The sequence below is a fragment of the Sphaeramia orbicularis genome, unplaced genomic scaffold, assembly GCF_902148855.1.
Source record: "Sphaeramia orbicularis unplaced genomic scaffold, fSphaOr1.1, whole genome shotgun sequence".
Lineage (NCBI taxonomy): Eukaryota > Metazoa > Chordata > Actinopteri > Kurtiformes > Apogonidae > Sphaeramia > Sphaeramia orbicularis.
Window position 1 is genome coordinate 16871 of NW_021941615.1, and position 18583 is coordinate 35453.

An 18583-nucleotide genomic window follows, 5' to 3' on the forward strand; every position below is an offset into this window, starting at 1 on the left:
CATCAGAGGAGGAGCAGTTCTGAAAGGACAAGGACACAAAGTGGAACTGGGAAACTGGTAACAACTGTTCAAAGGGGATTACAGAATGTGTAGAAATAAAATAAAAAAGAGGAGTGTATCTGAAAAGAAAAACTAGACCCACTGTATGGACAACAGCATAGTTTTAATTAGTAAATTCAAAACTATTTACTTTGGAGTTGGTAGAAGTATGGAGCCGATATGGAGCCATAAGTTTTATATATGAAAAAATAAAATATTCATTTTCTGAACCCGCTTTATCCTCACCAGGGTCACGGGGGTCACTTGGAGCCTATCCCAGCTACATAGGGGTGAAGGCGGGGTACACCCTGGACATGTGACCAGTTCATCACAGACTGAACATATACAAACAATCACTCTCACATTCACACCTATGGGTGATTTAAATGAACCAGTTAACCTATCAGTGCATGTGTTGGATGGTGGGAGGAGCCAGAGTACCAGAGAGAACCCACGCAGACATGAGGATAACATGTAAACTGCACACAGAAAGGTCCCACCCCCCTGGTGTACGAATCGAACCCAGGACCTGCTTGCTGTGAGGCACCAGTGCTAACCACTGCACCACCGTGTCGCCCTAAACAACATATGAAACTGAAAATTAAAGTTTTGATCTTGAATTTTGAAAAATACAACAATGTATTCAAATCAAAAATAAGTGTATGAAAAGTTTTTTCAGGTTCAATATAATTTTGATTCACTTCGGTAATTGTTTTGAATTACTTATTTTAATTTTTCACTTTTGTATATATTTAATATTTGAGGTTTGATTTTTTTTCAGTTGCACATTTTGTCTTTTCACATTCAGAAGTGAAAAATGAAAATAAATAATTTATTCAAAACAATTACCGAAGTGAAATCAAAATTATATTTAAACTGAAAAAAAAAAACATTTCATACACTTATTTTTAATTAGAATACATTGTTGTATTTTTTCAAAATTCCAGACTAAAACTTAAATTTTCAGTTTCAAATTTATTTTGTCATATATAAAACATATGGCTCCATATAGAAGGACTTTATTTATTTATTTATTTGCTTTATTGAAGCGGAAACATATCAGTCGCGTGTTTTTTTCGTTGTTGTGTTATTATGATTCTTCAATAAAGTTTAATTTTAAAAAGTTTTCTACATTTCAAAATAAAAGCCGCAGCTCTACCGGAAGTCTTCTTGTTGTGTTTCCGGTTCTCTCTCCCCTTCGCCGTCGTCCCGGTTCCCACGTGTTTGACCGGAGCTCCGCTGCCTGTTTGGACCGGTTCTGCCACAGTTGGACTTTATTTCACTTTTCAGTCGTTTCTTCGGTTCGTTCTCGGTGTTCGTGAACTTCTGCGCAGATTGTCACGACGACGAGGAGCAACGACGACGGTAACGGGCGCTAAGCTAACAGCTAATGCTAACATGCGAGAACATGACCGGACATGTCCGAGTGGAGGAGGCTCCAGGGCGGACTGAGCAGCACAGACAGCCCGGTCACAGGCAGCCCGGTCACAGACAGCCCGGTCACAGACAGTCCGGTCACAGACAGTCCGGTCCGCAGGTTCAGAGGAGGCGGTAGTTTAACAGAAGGAAACAAAAGAAGGAACAGAAGGAACCAGTCATGGACTACCTGTTCCCTCTGCAGCTGTTCCCCTCCTTCTATAACTGCGGACCTCCGGGAGGACAGAAGCACCCCCCCTGTGTGGGAGCATGGGGCTGCTACGAACAAGTCCGACCTCAGGTAAACAATAAACAAACAAACAAACAAACAAACAAACAAACCCAGACCTCAGGTAAATATAAACAAACCAACCTGTCTGGTTGTGTCAGTGTGGTTCAGGTTCAGCTGTGGACTCAGATGAACTGAACCAGAACCTGAACCTGAACCAGGACCAGAGGCAGAAGGTCTGACTGACTGTCAGGTACAAGGATGGAAACAGTCCAGGGGGGTGAGGGCTGGAGGACTGGACCCACAGGTGGACTGGACTGGACCCACAGGTGGACTGGACTGGACCCACAGGTGGACTGGACTGGACCCACAGGTGGACTGGACTGGACCGGACCCACAGGTGGACTGGACTGGACCCACAGGTGGACTGGACTGGACCCACAGGGGTTTAGTTGAACCCCTCCTCGTTCTCCAGACCTCACAGGACTGGACTGTTTTCATGTGGACCCCTGAAAGACAAAGTCTGTGAGACCTGCAGCAGAACTGAACAGAACTGAACTGGTCTGAGAGCAGCCACTGAACAGGAATGAACACAAATACCAGAATGTGCAAACATTTGGAAAGTGAAATTAATATGAATAAATACTCACTGTACAATTATTTAAAGTGTGAGTACATGTTTTTGGACACCCTGTGTGTGTGTGTGTGTGTGTGTGTGTCAGTAACTCATTTTAATCCTGTCATATTAATGGTTCTTCATGATATTTACTGATTGACATTAAACCTGGTTGTAGTTTCAGGTGGATTCTGGTTCTGGTTCTGGTTCTGGTTCCGGGTCTGGGTCCGGCTGCAGCTTCACACCCAGGCGTCAGGTGAGCGGAGAGGCGTGGCATCAGAAGGAGCCGCTGCCCCTCCCCCTCCTGCCTCCGAAGCCAGGTGGGTCCACGGTCTGGGTCCAGGGGTTTGGGTCCACGGTCTGGGTCCAGGGGTCTGGGTCCAGGGGTTTGGGTCCAGGGTTTGGGTCCAGGGGTTTGGGTCCACGGTCTGGGTCCAGGGGTCTGGGTCCAGGGGTTTGGGTCCAGGGGTTTGGGTCCAGGGGTTTGGGTCCACGGTCTGGGTCCAGGGTCTGGGTCCAGGGGTCTGGGTCCACGGTCTGGGTCCAGGGCTTTGGGTCCACGGTCTGGGTCCAGGGCTTTGGGTCCAGGGCTTTGGGTCCAGGGGTTTGGGTCCACGGTCTGGGTCCAGGGGTTTGGGTCCAGGGTTTGGGTCCAGGGGTTTGGGTCCACGGTCTGGGTCCAGGGCTTTGGGTCCAGGGCTTTGGGTCCAGGGGTTTGGGTCCACGGTCTGGGTCCAGGGGTCTGGGTCCAGGGGTTTGGGTCCAGGGGTTTGGGTCCACGGTCTGGGTCCAGGGGTCTGGGTCCAGGGGTTTGGGTCCAGGGGTTTGGGTCCAGGGGTTTGGGTCCACGGTCTGGTCCAGGGTCTGGGTCCAGGGGTCTGGGTCCACGGTCTGGGTCCAGGGCTTTGGGTCCACGGTCTGGGTCCAGGGCTTTGGGTCCAGGGCTTTGGGTCCAGGGGTTTGGGTCCACGGTCTGGGTCCAGGGGTTTGGGTCCAGGGGTTTGGGTCCAGGGGTTTGGGTCCACGGTCTGGGTCCAGGGCTTTGGGTCCAGGGGTCTGGGTCCAGGGGTTTGGGTCCACGGTCTGGGTCCAGGGGTTTGGGTCCAGGGGTTTGGGACCAGGGGTTTGGGACCAGGGGTTTGGGTCCACGGTCTGGGTCAAGGGCTTTGGGTCCAGGGCTTTGGGTCCAGGGGTTTGGGTCCAGGGCTTTGGGTCCAGGCTGATTGGTCGGTTAGGGTCACATGACTGACATTCAGACAGGAAGTCACCAGCAGAACAGATGCCAAACAGGAAGTAGTGGACGCTGACGGTGTCGACAATATTAGTGCATTTGTGTGTATTTTTTTGTGTAATTTAATGTAGTTCTGCATAGTTTGTGTTTATTTTACTATATTTTTAGTGCGTTTTTGTCTATTTTTGAGTACTTTTGTATATTTTTTGTATATGTTAGTGCATTTCTGTGTATTTTTTGTGTATTTTCATGTAGTTTTGCATACTTTGTGTTTATTTTACTATATCTTTAGTGCGTTTTTGTCTATTTTTGAGTACTTTTGTATATTTTTTGTATGTGTTAGTGCATTTCTGAGTATTTTTTTGTGTATCTCCATGTAGTTTTGCATAGTTTGTGTTTAATTCTCCTTCGACAGCTGGATTTACTTTAAAACTTTGGGGTTTTTTGTGGATGTTATCACGCTCATTTTTTTGCTATTATGTATTTTACATTTGAAATATTCCCCTGTTCCCATGTTTAACCATTCTATTTATCAGCTGTTTTGCATAAATCCAAATAACCCCCCCTTGTTTTTTCCAGCGTTCGTTTTGCCGTTAAAACCTCCTGACCCCATGGACTTCACCAAACATGTGAGTTTTAACAGGAACGTTCCATCTTTTCTTCTGTGATTAAATAACTGGTGTGATGAACGGCTGCTGTCTGTTTCCTGATTGGTCCGTTTCAGATGCAGAACTTCTACCAGGATCACTATCAGATGAGTTGGTGTCATGGGGGGGCTCCTGGGGGACTCCTTCTACCCACAGGACGCTTCTACACAGGTGAGTGAAGGCTGTTCCTGCACATGGAGTGGACACTGAGGAGGTTTTACAACAGAAGAACCAACGTGTGCAGTTTGAACAGATGGCTGCAGTTCTGCTTCAGCCCACATGTGGGCGCTAAAGGGTTTGGAATTTTATGACCTGGAAATATCCCAGTTACACAAGCTGGAACGCTGAATGAACCCGATGCACTGCATGGTTTAGGTTTTAAAGCGGACTGAACCGGACCACTGACTGGAAATGTCCATATATGTGTCCTGTAATATGAGCAGATGAACCAGTGAAACACTTAAAGGACAGAAAAGTGCAGGTGGACAGACGGCAGATCTGGTTTTGGATCAAGGATGGCACGAAAAATGTTTTTCAAACTCTTAAATTCAGCTTCATTAAACAGCAGGTGCACTGGTGGTGGGTTTACTGTAGGTTTGGGTGTGGGTTTTTTCATAATTTTGTTTTAGTATTTTCTTTGCATAGTTTTGACCCCTCAGCTGAAGAGGGTTGGAGTCATTCTGTCCGTCTGGACCACAGGTGACCTTTGACTTCCTGTTTCCAGGTCACAGGTGACCTTTGACCTCCTGTTTCCAGGTCACAGGTGACCTTTGACCTCCTGTTTCCAGGTCACATGTCCTTGTGCAGTTCTAATATCTGAGTATTTTGACGGATAAATATGGACATGATCAGTTTTGACACAAAGACAGTCTGATCTAAATGATAGAACAGGAACTGGAACACAATCTGACACTAGATTTATCTGAGGACGATTAGAAGTCAACAGCATGTGATGTTTTTAAATTTTAGTGCATTTTAGCATATTTAATTGTATTTTAGGGTATTTTTGTGCATGTTATATGTGTTTTTGAGTGGTTTTTGCATGTTTTCCATGTATTTACATGTATTTTTGCATTTATCTGTGGTTTTTACGTGTATTTCAGAGTATTTTTGCATGTTATTGAGTATTTAAGTGCATTTTAGAGTATTTTTGCATGTCTTCTGTGTATTTAAGTATATTTTAGGGTATTTTTGCATGTCTTCTGTGTATTTAAGTATATTTAGGGTATTTTTGCATGTTTTCTGTGTATTTAAGTGTATTTTGTGGTAGTTTACCTCTAGGGGCGCTGTGATGTTCCATAAACCACATGCCCAGTCAGAGAACTGGGGTCAGATCTGGAGAAAGAAGTTGGAACTTTCTCTCTAATCCTTGACATGACTGTGACGTCCGTAAACGTGTCCTTGTCTTTGCTTCCGCCCCTCAGGCCTCCTCCATCCCCAGGTGGCAGTTGGATAAGTTCTTGGATCTGCTTCCGTATCAAACGTAAGTGACGGCGCCGACCGCTCAGGTGTAAACGTTTGTGAAGGTTTGTGGCGCTGTTTGACCCTGGCGTCTGGTCTCAGGTGTTCGAGGACGTACCGGACCGTCCCCGTGGACCTGCTGAGCCCGCTGCTGTCGGACATCGCTCCACTCCGTCCCCATGGACCTGCTGGGATCGCTGCTGTACGACGAACTGAGCGAGCAGCGCGACCGCCGGCTGTTCTTCGACGGAGCCACGGGGGGCGCTCTGGACTACGTCCCCGTCACAGAGGAGTCCGGATGCCTGTCTACCCCGGAGGACCAGGTCTGGACCGCCTAAGTATCCTTCAGCCCAGATGGAAGTTCAGAGTTAAATGGAAGGAAATGGATCCCAGATTATTAACCCTTTAATGCCCCGCCCACAGACGCTCACAGAGCATGGCATACACACAGTGACATATGAACGGAATCTGTTTCATACGGTTTCACCTTTTTTTATATTTCAGCAACTTGATCCATAAACAAAAATACCAAGTATTCAGTAAGTAGACTCTTTCCATTAACCCTTAAATTGCGCGAATATAACTTGTGCATAAAAATTTGCCGAATGGAAAAAATGACAATTTTGACAAAACTCTGTTTATTCGGTTAAAAGTTTTTGCGTTGGCAAAAGGTGGTTTTTTCGGACGTAGTGTAATTAGTATGGCACACAGAACTCTAATGAAAAGACCTTTATTCTGCAACTAGAGTCACGTGAATTTAAAAAAAAAAAACAAAAACGGATGTTGACAAATGTTACAACAAGAGAAGAAGAAGAAACGTGTGTGTGTACGTGTGGACACACCAGGAAACCACTTCATTTTAGAATTTAGTAGGAGATAGAGGGGTAATATAGAATAATAATGACTATATCTGTAAATAAACACCATAGTTTACATTCGTCTCCATGTTTATGGAATGACTTCTCATGTCATTTTACTCATTTTTGTTCAGTTTTGTTCATTTATTCAGTATTTTACTTTATGTTTGTTCAGTTTTGTTCATTTATTCAGTATGTTACTTTATTTTTGTTCAGTTTGTTCATTTTTTTACTCAATTTTTGTTCAGTTTTGTTCATTTTTTCATGATTTTACTCAATTTTTGTTCAGTTTTGTAATTTTTTTTCTAATATTTTATTTTATTTTTGTTCAGTTTTGTTTCTTTTTTCTTAATTTTTGTTCAGTGTTGTTCTTTTTGTTATTATTTTACTCTTTTTTTTTTTTTTACTCAGTTTAAAATTTTATAGGCGATAGAGGAATAATATTTAATAACAATGAATATGTCTGTAAATCAACACCATATTTACGTTCATCATCATGTTTATGGAGTGACTTCTCATGTCATCTCGCGATAATAAATAAAGAATCGTCGCATTTGTGATTTAACGTAAAACCCCACATTACACATTCCTGTTTCTAACACATTTAGTAAATATGGGTGCAGTTTTGTACAGTGGTCATTTGGGACCTCCTTCAAACTCCTCCTTCAGTCGTGTGTCCTTAGTGCAGTTCCTCAGACTTCCAGCAGGTGGAGATGCAGCCAATCAGAGAAGGAGGAGGAGCCTCTGAGTCCATCACCACCAGGAAACCAATCAGCTTTCAGGCTCCAAGGCCCAGTCCGACAGATCAGCTCCAGCAGCATCCTGGACCAAAGTAGACCACCCGAACCCCCCTTGGACCATCTGTAGAACCCGGGTTTACACTGGACCAAAAGTAAGACCAGCGACCCCCTTGGGACCGCCTGTAGAACCAGGGTTTACACTGGACCAAAGTAAGACCAGCGACCCCCTTGTACCGCCTGTAGAACCAGGGTTTACAACTGACCAAAGTAAGACCAGCGACCCCCTTGACCGCCTGTAGAACCAGGTTTTCACTGGTACAGGACACAGTGAATGAACGGTGGGGAACGTCAGTGTGTCGATGTAAAGGCGTCATTTCTCCTCAGTTTTGAAGTTCAGTCCAGACTTGAATCCTTTTCCGTTCTCCCAGGTCTGAGCGTGTCATGAAGGTGCAGTTTGTCCGCTCAGTGGCTTCATTTGTGTGTGTGTGTGTGTTTCCAGTTTGTGTGGTGGTGGTTCACAGTACCTGTGCGGCGTCTGGAGGTTCAGCCAGTGGGAGGAGCCTCGTCTGCTGCAGGCGGTCAGCTGTGGACAGGAGGCCACCGGCGTCAGCGTCAGGTCAGAACAGAACCAGCACATCAGAACCTGGAACCCGTGAGTCCAGCAGGTTCTAACCGGACCCCGGTCCTCCTGGTCTCAGTCCTCATGTTTTAGGTGAAGTCCTGGTGGCGACGGAGAGCGGCTCGGTCGACCTGTGGACGGTCGGACGAGGGTGAGAGAGCGTTTACTCAGACCGCATCAAAACACAAACACACGTCCACGTTCAAACTGTGATCAGCGTCTGATTCAAGGAGTTCAGAGATTATCCACATGATCAAGTAATCTGAGTACGAGTAAGGCAAGGCAGAGTTATTAGTATAGTCCAGTTTATACACAGGACCGTTCACAGTGTTGTACAAAAACGGAAAACAGGTTAAAAACACACAATTATAATTAAAACATAATCAATAAAACAAATAATAATCAGTTAAAAACAAAGTAAAAGGTCAGAGTTCAGATAGAACCCTTTCATTTGTTCTATGCCAGTCCTTCTCAAATAGTGGGGCACGCCCCCTGGGGGGATGTGGTGCAATGTGGGGGGGGGGGGGGGGGGCTGACCCTGCTGCAAAAATAAAAACTATCCCTCTGTCCAACGACAGTCACCAGACCTGTAAATGACACTGGTGACAGTCTTTAAGATCAGCTGGTAGATAAACTCAAAGACAAACGTTTTGCCCTACAATTCGATGAAGCAACTGACAGCAGCAAAGACTGTTTGTTTATGCACGTTTTGACATGACAAACTGTTGTGTGAGGATCTACTTTTTTGTAAATGTGTCAGAGACAGAGCCACCGCTGAAGAGTTATTGAAAATGCTGGACTGCTTTCTGACTGAGAATGGGCTGAAGTGGGAGAAGTGCATGAGTGTTTGCAGTGGTGGTGCACAGACCACGGCAGGAACAGGAAAGGACTTCAGGCACTCATAAAGAAGGTCTGACCTAGTGCTGAGTGGACACACTGTTCTACACAGAAGAAACTGGCATCCAGGCACCTGTCCCTGCATTCACTGAGGTTCTGGACTGACACTGTAGGTGGAGTCAGTTTTATACAGAACAGACCACTGAAAACAAGAGTGTTCTACTGTCTGTGAGGAGATGGGAGCTGAACATCAGCTGTGCGGTTTTCACAGTGGAGTTAGGCGGCTGTCAGGAGGAACAGGGTTGTCCTGAGTTTGAAGCTCAGAGCAGATAAGAGTGTTTTTGGAGCAGGAGCACAAGTATGAAGTCGCAGAAAAATGTAGTGATGAGAACTTCTTGTGAAGCTGGCCTACCTGAGCGACATTTTTGGAAAACTAAACGAACTAAATCTACAGCTTCAGGGGAAAGAGAAACACCTCCCTCAGCTCACAGACAACATCAGCTCCTTCACCTGAAAGCTTGTAATCTGGGACAGGCGACCTGATGAAGGAAATACTGATTCACTGGAGAACCTGCAGGACTTTGTGGACACTACTGACTATGACACCACCTCAGTGACTCCATATATGAAGCAGCTTATTTCATCACTGGTGGGATTCTGTAAAAAGTACTTCCCTGAAGGCAGTTCCCAGTATGACTGGGTGAGACATCCTTTCAGTGCACCAGCTCCAGCTGGTTTCAGCTCTGCAGAGGAGGACCATTCACTGAGGCACGTCTGACTGCACACTGAGCCTGATGGTTCACATCACACTGGATGGATGAGTGTAGAGGCAGTATCCACTGTGAGGGGCAGAGGGCTGTGGGCAGGCTTCTACCTTTTGCAACATCTTATCTTTGTGAGACTGGCGTCTGTGCTGTTGCAGCGCTGAGGACCAGTACAGGTCCCAGTTAAACACCGAGCAGGAGCTGACACTTCCAGTATCATGCTTCAAACCCCGCTTTGAAAAGCTGTGCGCTGCAAAACGTGCTCATTGTAGCCATTAATCCTGACTTCCTCATTTTGATGAGCCTGCATCACCTCTTTCACTGGCCACTTATTAGGTACACCTGTGTCACCGCCACTTTATTAGGTACACCTGTGTCACCGGCCACTTTATTAGGTACACCTGTGTCACTGCCACTTTATTAGGTACACCTATGTCACTGGCCACTTATTAGGTACACCTGTTCAAGGCTAATGAACAAGTTCAAACACAGCGTCGTTTTTCCCACTGACAGTGTTTACGTCTGTATGTTGTCCAAACCTGGATACAATGACGACAGGAAACGCACGGTGACGCGGCTCTGATGTGTTTCTTGTCCTGTTTGTTGTCGTCCTCATCAGGATGCAGAAGGTCCGAGCAGACGACGCCAACCTGTACTTCAACGCCAAGTCGCCATGGCGATGGTGCGAGTTCTCTCCGCCCACCCGAGGGTGATGGTGTACGCCGACAGGACGGGGCGGAGCTATCGGACATCAGGGTGAGAGTTGAAGGGGGCAGTAGTTGTTCACCAGTTCCTGTTTTCACTCGTCTGTTCAGTGAGCAAAAATACATAAATATGACAAACCGCAGCAGTCAGCTGTGTACGGAGTTAGAGTGATGTCTGAGAAACACACACCACACAGAGTCCACTTCCCTTTATAATGTGGATGCTCCGCCCCCTCAGGTCCAGCCCACTTCCTGTCACACCCTGTTCCGCATCAGTAAGGCCTCCAAGTGTCGCAGCGGAGAGAGGCTGGGTCCTGAGCCGATACCTGAGGGACGTCCACCCCTTCCACCACCTGGTCACCACGCAGGTACGTCGCCTAGCAACCACACCAGCTGATTTTATCAAAGACAGAGAAGGCTGAGAAAAAAGGACTTTTACAGACATATATGTCAGTAACTGAACAGAAACCAAACGTTCACAGTCTTAGTTTGTTCATTTTCATTCATTCATTTTTTTCACTATTCAGTGATTTGTTCTCTTCATTTTGTTCAGTTTGTTGCTTATTTTCTCAATGTTATGTTATTTGGTTAATGTATTATTTGTTTTTTGTTAATTTTCTTTGTCATTTATTATTTCATTCATTTTTGTTCATTTTATTTATTTTATTCCTTTTTTGTTCAATTTATTTATTTTTGTTGGTTTATTTGTTTTTGTTATTATTTTATTATCATTTTATTTGTTTTTTGTTCCTTTTATTTCTGTTAATTTTATTTGTGTATTCATTTTATTTGTTTTTTATTTGTTTTCATTTAGTTATTTATTTGTTTTCTGTTCATATTTTATATTGTTTATTTTATTTGTTTGTTGTTTGTTGTTTGTTTTATTATTTATTTCCTTAGTTCTTGTTCATTATGTTTCCTGTTTTCTTCTTTTTTTTCTTCAGTTTGTCCAGTTCATGGTTTATTTTGTTGGTGCTTTTTTTATTTTTATTTTTTATGCTCTTTTTTTTTATGTCTCGTCTCCGTCAGCACTCGGCCTACATCATGGACGAGCGTTTCCCCTGCGTCCCCATGCTGACGTGGGATCACATGATGCAGTCTCCGCCCATCTTCTGTCACATCCTCCCAGGCTCCGCCCCCTCCGCCCCTCCTACTAAGGTCCTGTTGGGTTCCCAGAGTTCACAGGAGGTCACCCTGCTGCAGTACTCAGGTGAGTGGACAGAGGGCGCTGGGGTCCAGACGGAGGGGCGTGGTCAGGGGGGTTCTGACTGCTGTGTGTGTGTGTGTGTGTGTTCTTTCAGGAGGTCGGTCCGAGGCCTGTTCCAGTTCTGGTCCTCCTCTGGTTCTGCTCAGACCCACAGACAGTCTACAGCAGCTGCCAGTTCAGATCCCTCACCGCCGTGACTTCCGCCTCCAGAAGACTGGCCACGCCCGCTGCAGGTACGCTTCAGTTGAGCTGATCCGAGGTCTGTTTGGAGATTCTGGACCAAGGTTTCAGGAGGTCTGCATGTGCACTACTGACGTGAACACCAAGGTTATTATCGTTAACGAAAACCAATGAAATGACAAAAACTAGAATTGTAAAAACATTTTCGTTAACTGAAATACATAAAACTACAACCTCTGGCAAAAATGATGGAATCACTGGTCTCTGAGGATGTTCATTAAGTTGTTTAATTTTGTAGGAAAAAAAAGCAGATCACAGACATGAGACAAAACTAAAGTCATTTCAAATGGAAACTTCCTGGCTTTAAGAAACACTAAAAGAAATCAAGAAAAAAAGATGTGGTCGTCAGTAACAGTTACTGTTTAGAGCAAGCAGAAGGAACAAATGATGGAATCCCCCTGTAAATTTCCATTCCCCAAACTACCACCTGCATCAGATTAGACGTGCTGGTACGTCTGCAGTTCAACAGGACTGATCACACCTTGGACAGCTGTTGGACCAAGTGGACTGACATGAACCATGGATCCAACACAAACAGATGTCAGCTGAAACAAAGGAGAGGATTATCAAACTTCTTAAAGAAGGTCAACCATCAAGCAATGTTGCAAAAGATGTTGGTTGTTGACAGTCAGCTGTGTCTAAAATCTGGACCAAGTACAACAACATGGGAAGGGTGTTAAAGGTAAGCAGACTGGTAGAGCAAAGAAGACATCAGAGCAACAAGACAGAAAAGTCAAAGCAATGTGTTGAAAACACAAAACAAATGGGAGGAAACTGGAGTCAACATCTGTGACCGAACTGGAAGAAAACCGCCTAAAGGAAACGGGATTTACATACAGGAAAGTGAAACCAAAGCCATCATTAACACCAAACAGAAAAAAAACAGGTTACAGTGGGCGAAGGAAAAGCAGTGGTGGACTGTGGATGAGTGGATGAAAGTCACATTCAGTGATGAATCATGAATCTGCATTGGACAGGTGATGATGCTGGAACTGGTGTTCGGTGTCACTCCAGTGAGATTTATGCAGACGAGTGGCTGAAGAAAACCTGCACATGTCCACAGTCATGGCTGATCCGAGGCTGCATGTCAGCTGAAGGCACTGGGGACATGGATGACATCACTCTGCAATAAATGCACAGGTTTACGTTAAAATTTTGGACACTTTTCTGATCCCATCAGGTGAAAGGGCGTTTGGGGATGATGACATCATTTTTCAGGATGATCACGCATCTGCCATCGAGCAAAAACTGTGAAAACATTCCTGGAAGAAAGACACATCAGGTCAATGTCATGTCCTGCAAATAGTCCAGATCTCAATCCAGTTGAAAATCTGTGGTGGAAGTTGAAGAAAATGGTCCATAACAAGAATCCAACCTGCAAAAACTGGTCTGGGAAAAGCAGTCAGAGAAAGAGTGATCCAGACCGATGAAGAGTTCTGTTGGTCACTCATACAGTCCATGCCTCAGACTGAGCTGGTGGAAAAGACAGAGGTGGTGCAACACAGCACTAGTGCTGTGTTCAAGTGTTCTTCTGTTGTTTTTTTTTCATGATTCCATCATTTGTTCCTTCTGCTTGGTCTAAAACAGTAACTGTTACTGATGACCACATCTTTTTTTTCTTGATTTCTTTTAGTGTTTCTTAAAGCCAGAAAGTTTCCATTTGAAATGACTTTAGTTTTGTCTCATGTCTGTGATCTGCTTTTTTTCTACAAACATCCTCCGAGACTGGTGATTCCGGAATTTTTGCCAGGGGTTGTGTAATTAAATTAAAAAAAATACATAACTAACTGAAACTGTATTGTGTGTTTACAAAACTAACTAAAACTTATAAAAATTATGAATCAAATTCCCTTCGTTTCATCTTTGTCAATGTCAGATTGATACGAAATCGATTTCTTTGTCTCTCTCAGTTTTCTGTGCTGTCTCCATACGACACTTTTTTGCTCCGTCACTTGTGTTCACTTGTGGTTTCCAGTCGTCTTCTGGTCCCCACTCTACCTGGAAACATGGAGACTAAAGCAGCAGAGTCCTGTCTGGGATTGATTTGAATAGGAGCACAGAGAAGAAGAGAAAAGAGACCACTGAACTACAACTGAACTACAACTGAACTACAACTGAACTACAACTGAACTACAACTAAACTACAACTAAAACTAAAACTAAGCATTTAGAAAAAAATGAAAACTAATAAAAACTATCAAACCTGCTCTAAAAATGAATTAAAATGAACTGAATTAGAGAAAAAAAAGTCCAAACTAAATAAAACTAAAGCAGAATGAAAAATCCAAAACTATTAGAACCTTGGACTGAACAGAAGGTCCTGGATCTGAACCTGGTGGACCATGAGACCACCACAGCTGAACACGTTTAGGAACAGTTAAACCAGGGCTCTCAAACATGCGTCCCCCTCAAAGGTTCCAGTCCCACCCCTGGGATGAATTTCCAAAGTGTCTAAATTCCACAGTCCAGGCTGTGGAACTCATGTTAGTGTGGGTTCCACATCCAGACCAATCTGATCTACAGTCCAATAAGAACAGCAGAAGAACCCACACAGAAGAATGACTGCAGATTTACTACTGGGTTTGATGGAAAAAATATGACATTATGTCTGTAAATAATGACAACTGCAAATATTTCTTTGTTTTAGTGCAAAAAATAAAAATAATTTATATAAAATAATTAATAAATAAAATAATTTCCAAACTCTCCTGTACCAATAAAATGTGACTAACCTGAACAAATGTGTCCAACCTGAAATGTCTGTATTAAATTCAGTCCAGTTTGAACTCTTTTCTTCCTGTTCCTCAGTGTTTAGTGTCTTTGTAGATCTGATCCAGAATGCACATGGACTAATGAGAAGTGGAGGAAGAAGACTGAGAAAATTACACTGATTTTTATTCAGAAATGTCAGTTTTTTCAGGTTATTCACATCATTTTTGTTTGAATAGTTTATAAATAGGGTAGAATGTGATGTCCTGCCGTACTCCACGTGTTTGATAAGGTGTGTTTTCATTGGTCGTCAGGTCTGACGGGCATCCAGAGGAAAGGGGGGCGGAGCTCAGCAGCATCTGTGCGTCCTCCAGCTGACGGAGGCCGGAGACATTTTCTACCAGATCCTCCAGAACGATGCGCCTTCACATGTGGATGAAACACCAAGGCGAACGGCGGAGGAGGAGGCGGAGCCGCTGGTGGAGGAGGCGGAGCTGCTGGCGTCAGAGCCGCTGGCGTGGGACACGGTGAGCGACGAGGACGTGATTGGACCGACTCAGGTCTTCGGGTTTGTCCCTGAAACACCAGAGAGACGCCGACCATCAAGGACCACCACGGACTCTGAGGGTTCTGGTCCAGAAGGGAGGGGGCGTGGCACCAAGGTTCAGGTGAGTGTTCAGGTGAAGGGAGGGGGCGTGGCACCACGGTTCAGGTGAGTGTTCAGGTGAAGGGAGGGGGCGTGGCACCAGGGTTCAGGTGAGTGTTCAGGTGAAGGGAGGGGGCGTGGCACCACGGTTCAGGTGAGTGTTCAGGTGAAGGGAGGGGGCGTGGCACCACGGTTCAGATGAGTGTTCAGGCGAGATGCAGCCAGAACCCTGATGGGCTCCAGGGTCCAGTCCAGGGTCCAGTCCAGGTGTTCAGTCCAGGGTCCAGTCCAGGGTCCAGTCCAGGTGTTCAGTCCAGGTGTTCGGTCCAGGTGTTCGGTCCAGGTGTTCGGTCCAATAAATATAAAATAATACAATTTAACAAAGTATTTTTTTTTTCCACATTATCTCTATAAAATAACAACTAGAATCAGAATATGTTAAAATGGTAGAAAACATCTAATTAACAGAGTTAAAATGTTTATATTTGATAGTTTTCACACATTTGATCCTTTTCTGATATTTTCTGATGAAATTTTAATAATATTTTTCAAATCCAGTGTCTTTGACTCTTTCATGTGTTCCCATGTGTCTCCCATGATGCATTTTGCACCTCCTGGTTACCATGGTGATAAATATACACACTCACACACAGAAACTAAGATCCTCACACATACACTTAGACACACATTTATTTATTCATTCATTCATTTATTTATGTATTTTTCTTGAACAGCTTCCGCTCTGCTCAAAACTACTAAATTCAATCATTTTCAGGATTCGAACTTCTTTAAATGTTAGTTTAATTATTTGAATTCTGAGTGATTTATTATGAAAACAGCATAGATATTTTTGATATAATCCATATTTGTTGGTTGTGATGTCACAGAGTGATGTCATCAGTGTTTTGTTCCGTCAGATTCTCCTGGTTTCCTTCGTGCTCATTACACTTTAGAACCGTATGTTTATTTAGAAGAAAACTCCTGATATTTGACAGTTTTTTCTGTTCGTCCAGTTCGTCTGTTTTCCTGTCGAAGGCTGAAGCGTATGTTTATGTTTTCAGATCCAGTTTTTTGTGCGTGTACATCGAGGTTATCATTAACGAAAACTAATGAAAACTAGAACTGAAAAAACATTTCCATGAACTGAAATATATAAAAACTGTAATTAAAAGAAAAAACATAACTAACTGAAACTGTGTTGTGTGTTTATAAAAACTAACTAAAACGGATAAAAATTATGGATAAATTCCCTTCGTTTTTGTCTTGTCAATGTTGGATTGATATGAAATCGAGTTATGTCGTTCTAGCAATTTTAGCTAGCGGCCCCATACGCCACTTTTCATTTCCAGTCGTCTCTGGTGTGAACTCTAACATGACGGCGAAGAAGCTAAAGATACGACAAAACTAAAATTAACTAAACTAAAGTAAGCATTTAGAAAAAAATAAAACTAATAAAAACTATCAAACCTGCTCTAAAAATGAATTAACATGAACTGAATTAGAGAAAAAAAAAAAGTCCCAAACTAAATCAAACTGAACTAGGATGACAAATCCAAACCATTCGAACCTTGGTTTTGTACGTTTTATCCAGATCAGACTGATCGGACTCATTCTGTTCGTTTCTGCTGCAGGTCGTCGTTAACGAGGACCCCGACCCGGGTCATGTGACCTCAGCTCAGGCCGATAAGGGGGCGGGTCTTGCGTCCGCGGCGACACTGAGTGACGGCGCTCTGCTCGTCTGGAGGCGTTGGCTCCAGAAACTGTTTCTACTGGATCACAAGAAGAAGAAGAAAGAAGCCCCGCCCCCAAAACCTGCCGCACTTCACCGTCTGCTTCAACGGCATCCTGCCGCTGTCAGTCAAACAGATGGAGGAGAGGGCGGAGCAAGTGCAGAGTCTGAGACAGCGTCTGAAGGCGGCCATGTCTGAACGCAGCATGTTGGACTCCGCCCCCCAGGAGGCGCTGGTGCCGCTGCCCGACGGCGTGAGCGGCGAGCTGTGGGAGGACCAGCTGAGCCGACGCCTCACCGCTGCATGGGAGGGGCCAGAGCATGGCGGTCGTGGTGGGAGGAGTCTCTGGGTCTGAACCGGGAGGAGAAGGTTGCGGCGCTGAAGAGGAGAGGAGGAGGGAGAAGGAGGCGAGGAGGGCGTCGGGGCGCCGCCTGCAGCTGTCCGGAAGCTTCACCTCCTCCATCAGCTACCAATCAGAGCTCAGCGACTTCTCCGACTCCGCCCACTGGGGGTCCGGCCGAAGCCAGGGGTGAGACGGATGTAGAGGGGGCGGACCCGGACACAGAGGGGCGGACCCGACACAGAGGGGGCGGAACCGGACAGCATACCGATGCGGCGAAGAGTCCGAGCGGCATCAGGGCCGACGCTCCAACGCCGAGCACTAGAGGTGCAGCGAAGGGTCACATGACTCCCAGCAGGCCCCGCCCCCCTTCCCTGACACCCAGTCTGAGCAACACGTCCGACCAATCAGAAGAGACCACGCCCAGACGACTACCTGAGGTCACTGACGGGGGAACAGGTGAAGAGAACGTCTGATAAACGTACGAAGAAAGAAACATGGAAGAAACAGTCCAGGTTCAGTGGGTTTATTTAGGACAGAGCTGAGAGCAGCAGAGTGCAGTCAGGTGAGAGAGACAGGAAGACTCATATGACTGTTAGCAGCGTTTGAATGTGTTTGAATGAGGTTACTGCTGAATTCCTGTCAATAATAATATATAATAGTGATAGAGCCGTTCTGGGTGTTCTACTGGTGTGACTGGACGGTGTTGTGTGAGTTTACCTGTCTGTTTGGTTTGGTTTTTTCTTTTTCCACAGTTTTCTCTGCTGTTTCTTTTTCCAAGTTTTTGCTCATTTTTTCATTATTTTACTAAATTTGTGCTCAAGTTTTTGAAATTTTTTTTTCCCTTTTTACTCACTTTTTGTTCAGTTTTGTTCATATTTCCTTATGTTACTCAGTTTTGTTCAGCTTTTGAAAATTTGTTTCATATTTTCACTCAGTTTTGCTTAGTTTTTTAATCTTTCTTCCTTTTTTACTCACTTGTTTTTCAGTTTGTTCATTTTTTTCCTGATTTTAACTCAATTTTTGCTCAGTTTTTTTTACATTTTCTTCCCTTTTTACTCAATTGTTTGTTCAGTTCTGTGCATTTTTTCCTGATTTACTCAATTTTGTTCAGTTTTTTTCATTTTTCTGATTTTACCCAATTTTTGTTCATTTTTTTTTCATTTTTCATTATTTTAGTCAATTTCAGTTTACTTTTCCCAAGTTCAGTTTTTCTCTGTATTTTTGTGGTTTGTATAGTTGTTGATAGTTGTATGTGTAAATCTTCTCCTCTTGAAAGTTCAGTTTTTTCTGAAAAAGGTGCAAAAATAAAAAACATTTTCTGACACTTTCATTGTAAAAAACATAATTAAATCTTGTTCTGTTCTAATATTAGTTTTTATCACGTGCTGTTCATTATCTGTTCAGTTTAAACTGAACAGTTGAAAACATGGAAGGACACCTTCTGAAAAAACCCACTTCCTGTTTAATAAAGGATATTTTTTCCTGTATTTGTTTTTTTTTTTTTTCATGTTTGTCAGGAGTCGTCGACACAAGTCGAAAGTTTGTTCC

At 44.2% G+C, this 18583-nt stretch overlaps 1 long non-coding RNA gene and 1 pseudogene across 1 annotated transcript; both read left to right on the forward strand.

Annotated features, from left to right (window-relative positions):
- Window positions 1–1235: 1235 nt before the first annotated feature.
- Window positions 1236–17225, forward strand: LOC115416486 (TATA box-binding protein-associated factor, RNA polymerase I, subunit C-like; annotated as a pseudogene).
- LOC115416494 (uncharacterized) lies at window positions 4293–5799 on the forward strand. The gene is made up of 3 exons (XR_003934988.1): window positions 4293–4349; window positions 5603–5661; window positions 5742–5799. It is a non-coding gene; the product is annotated as an uncharacterized LOC115416494 (long non-coding RNA).
- Window positions 17226–18583: the final 1358 nt, after the last annotated feature.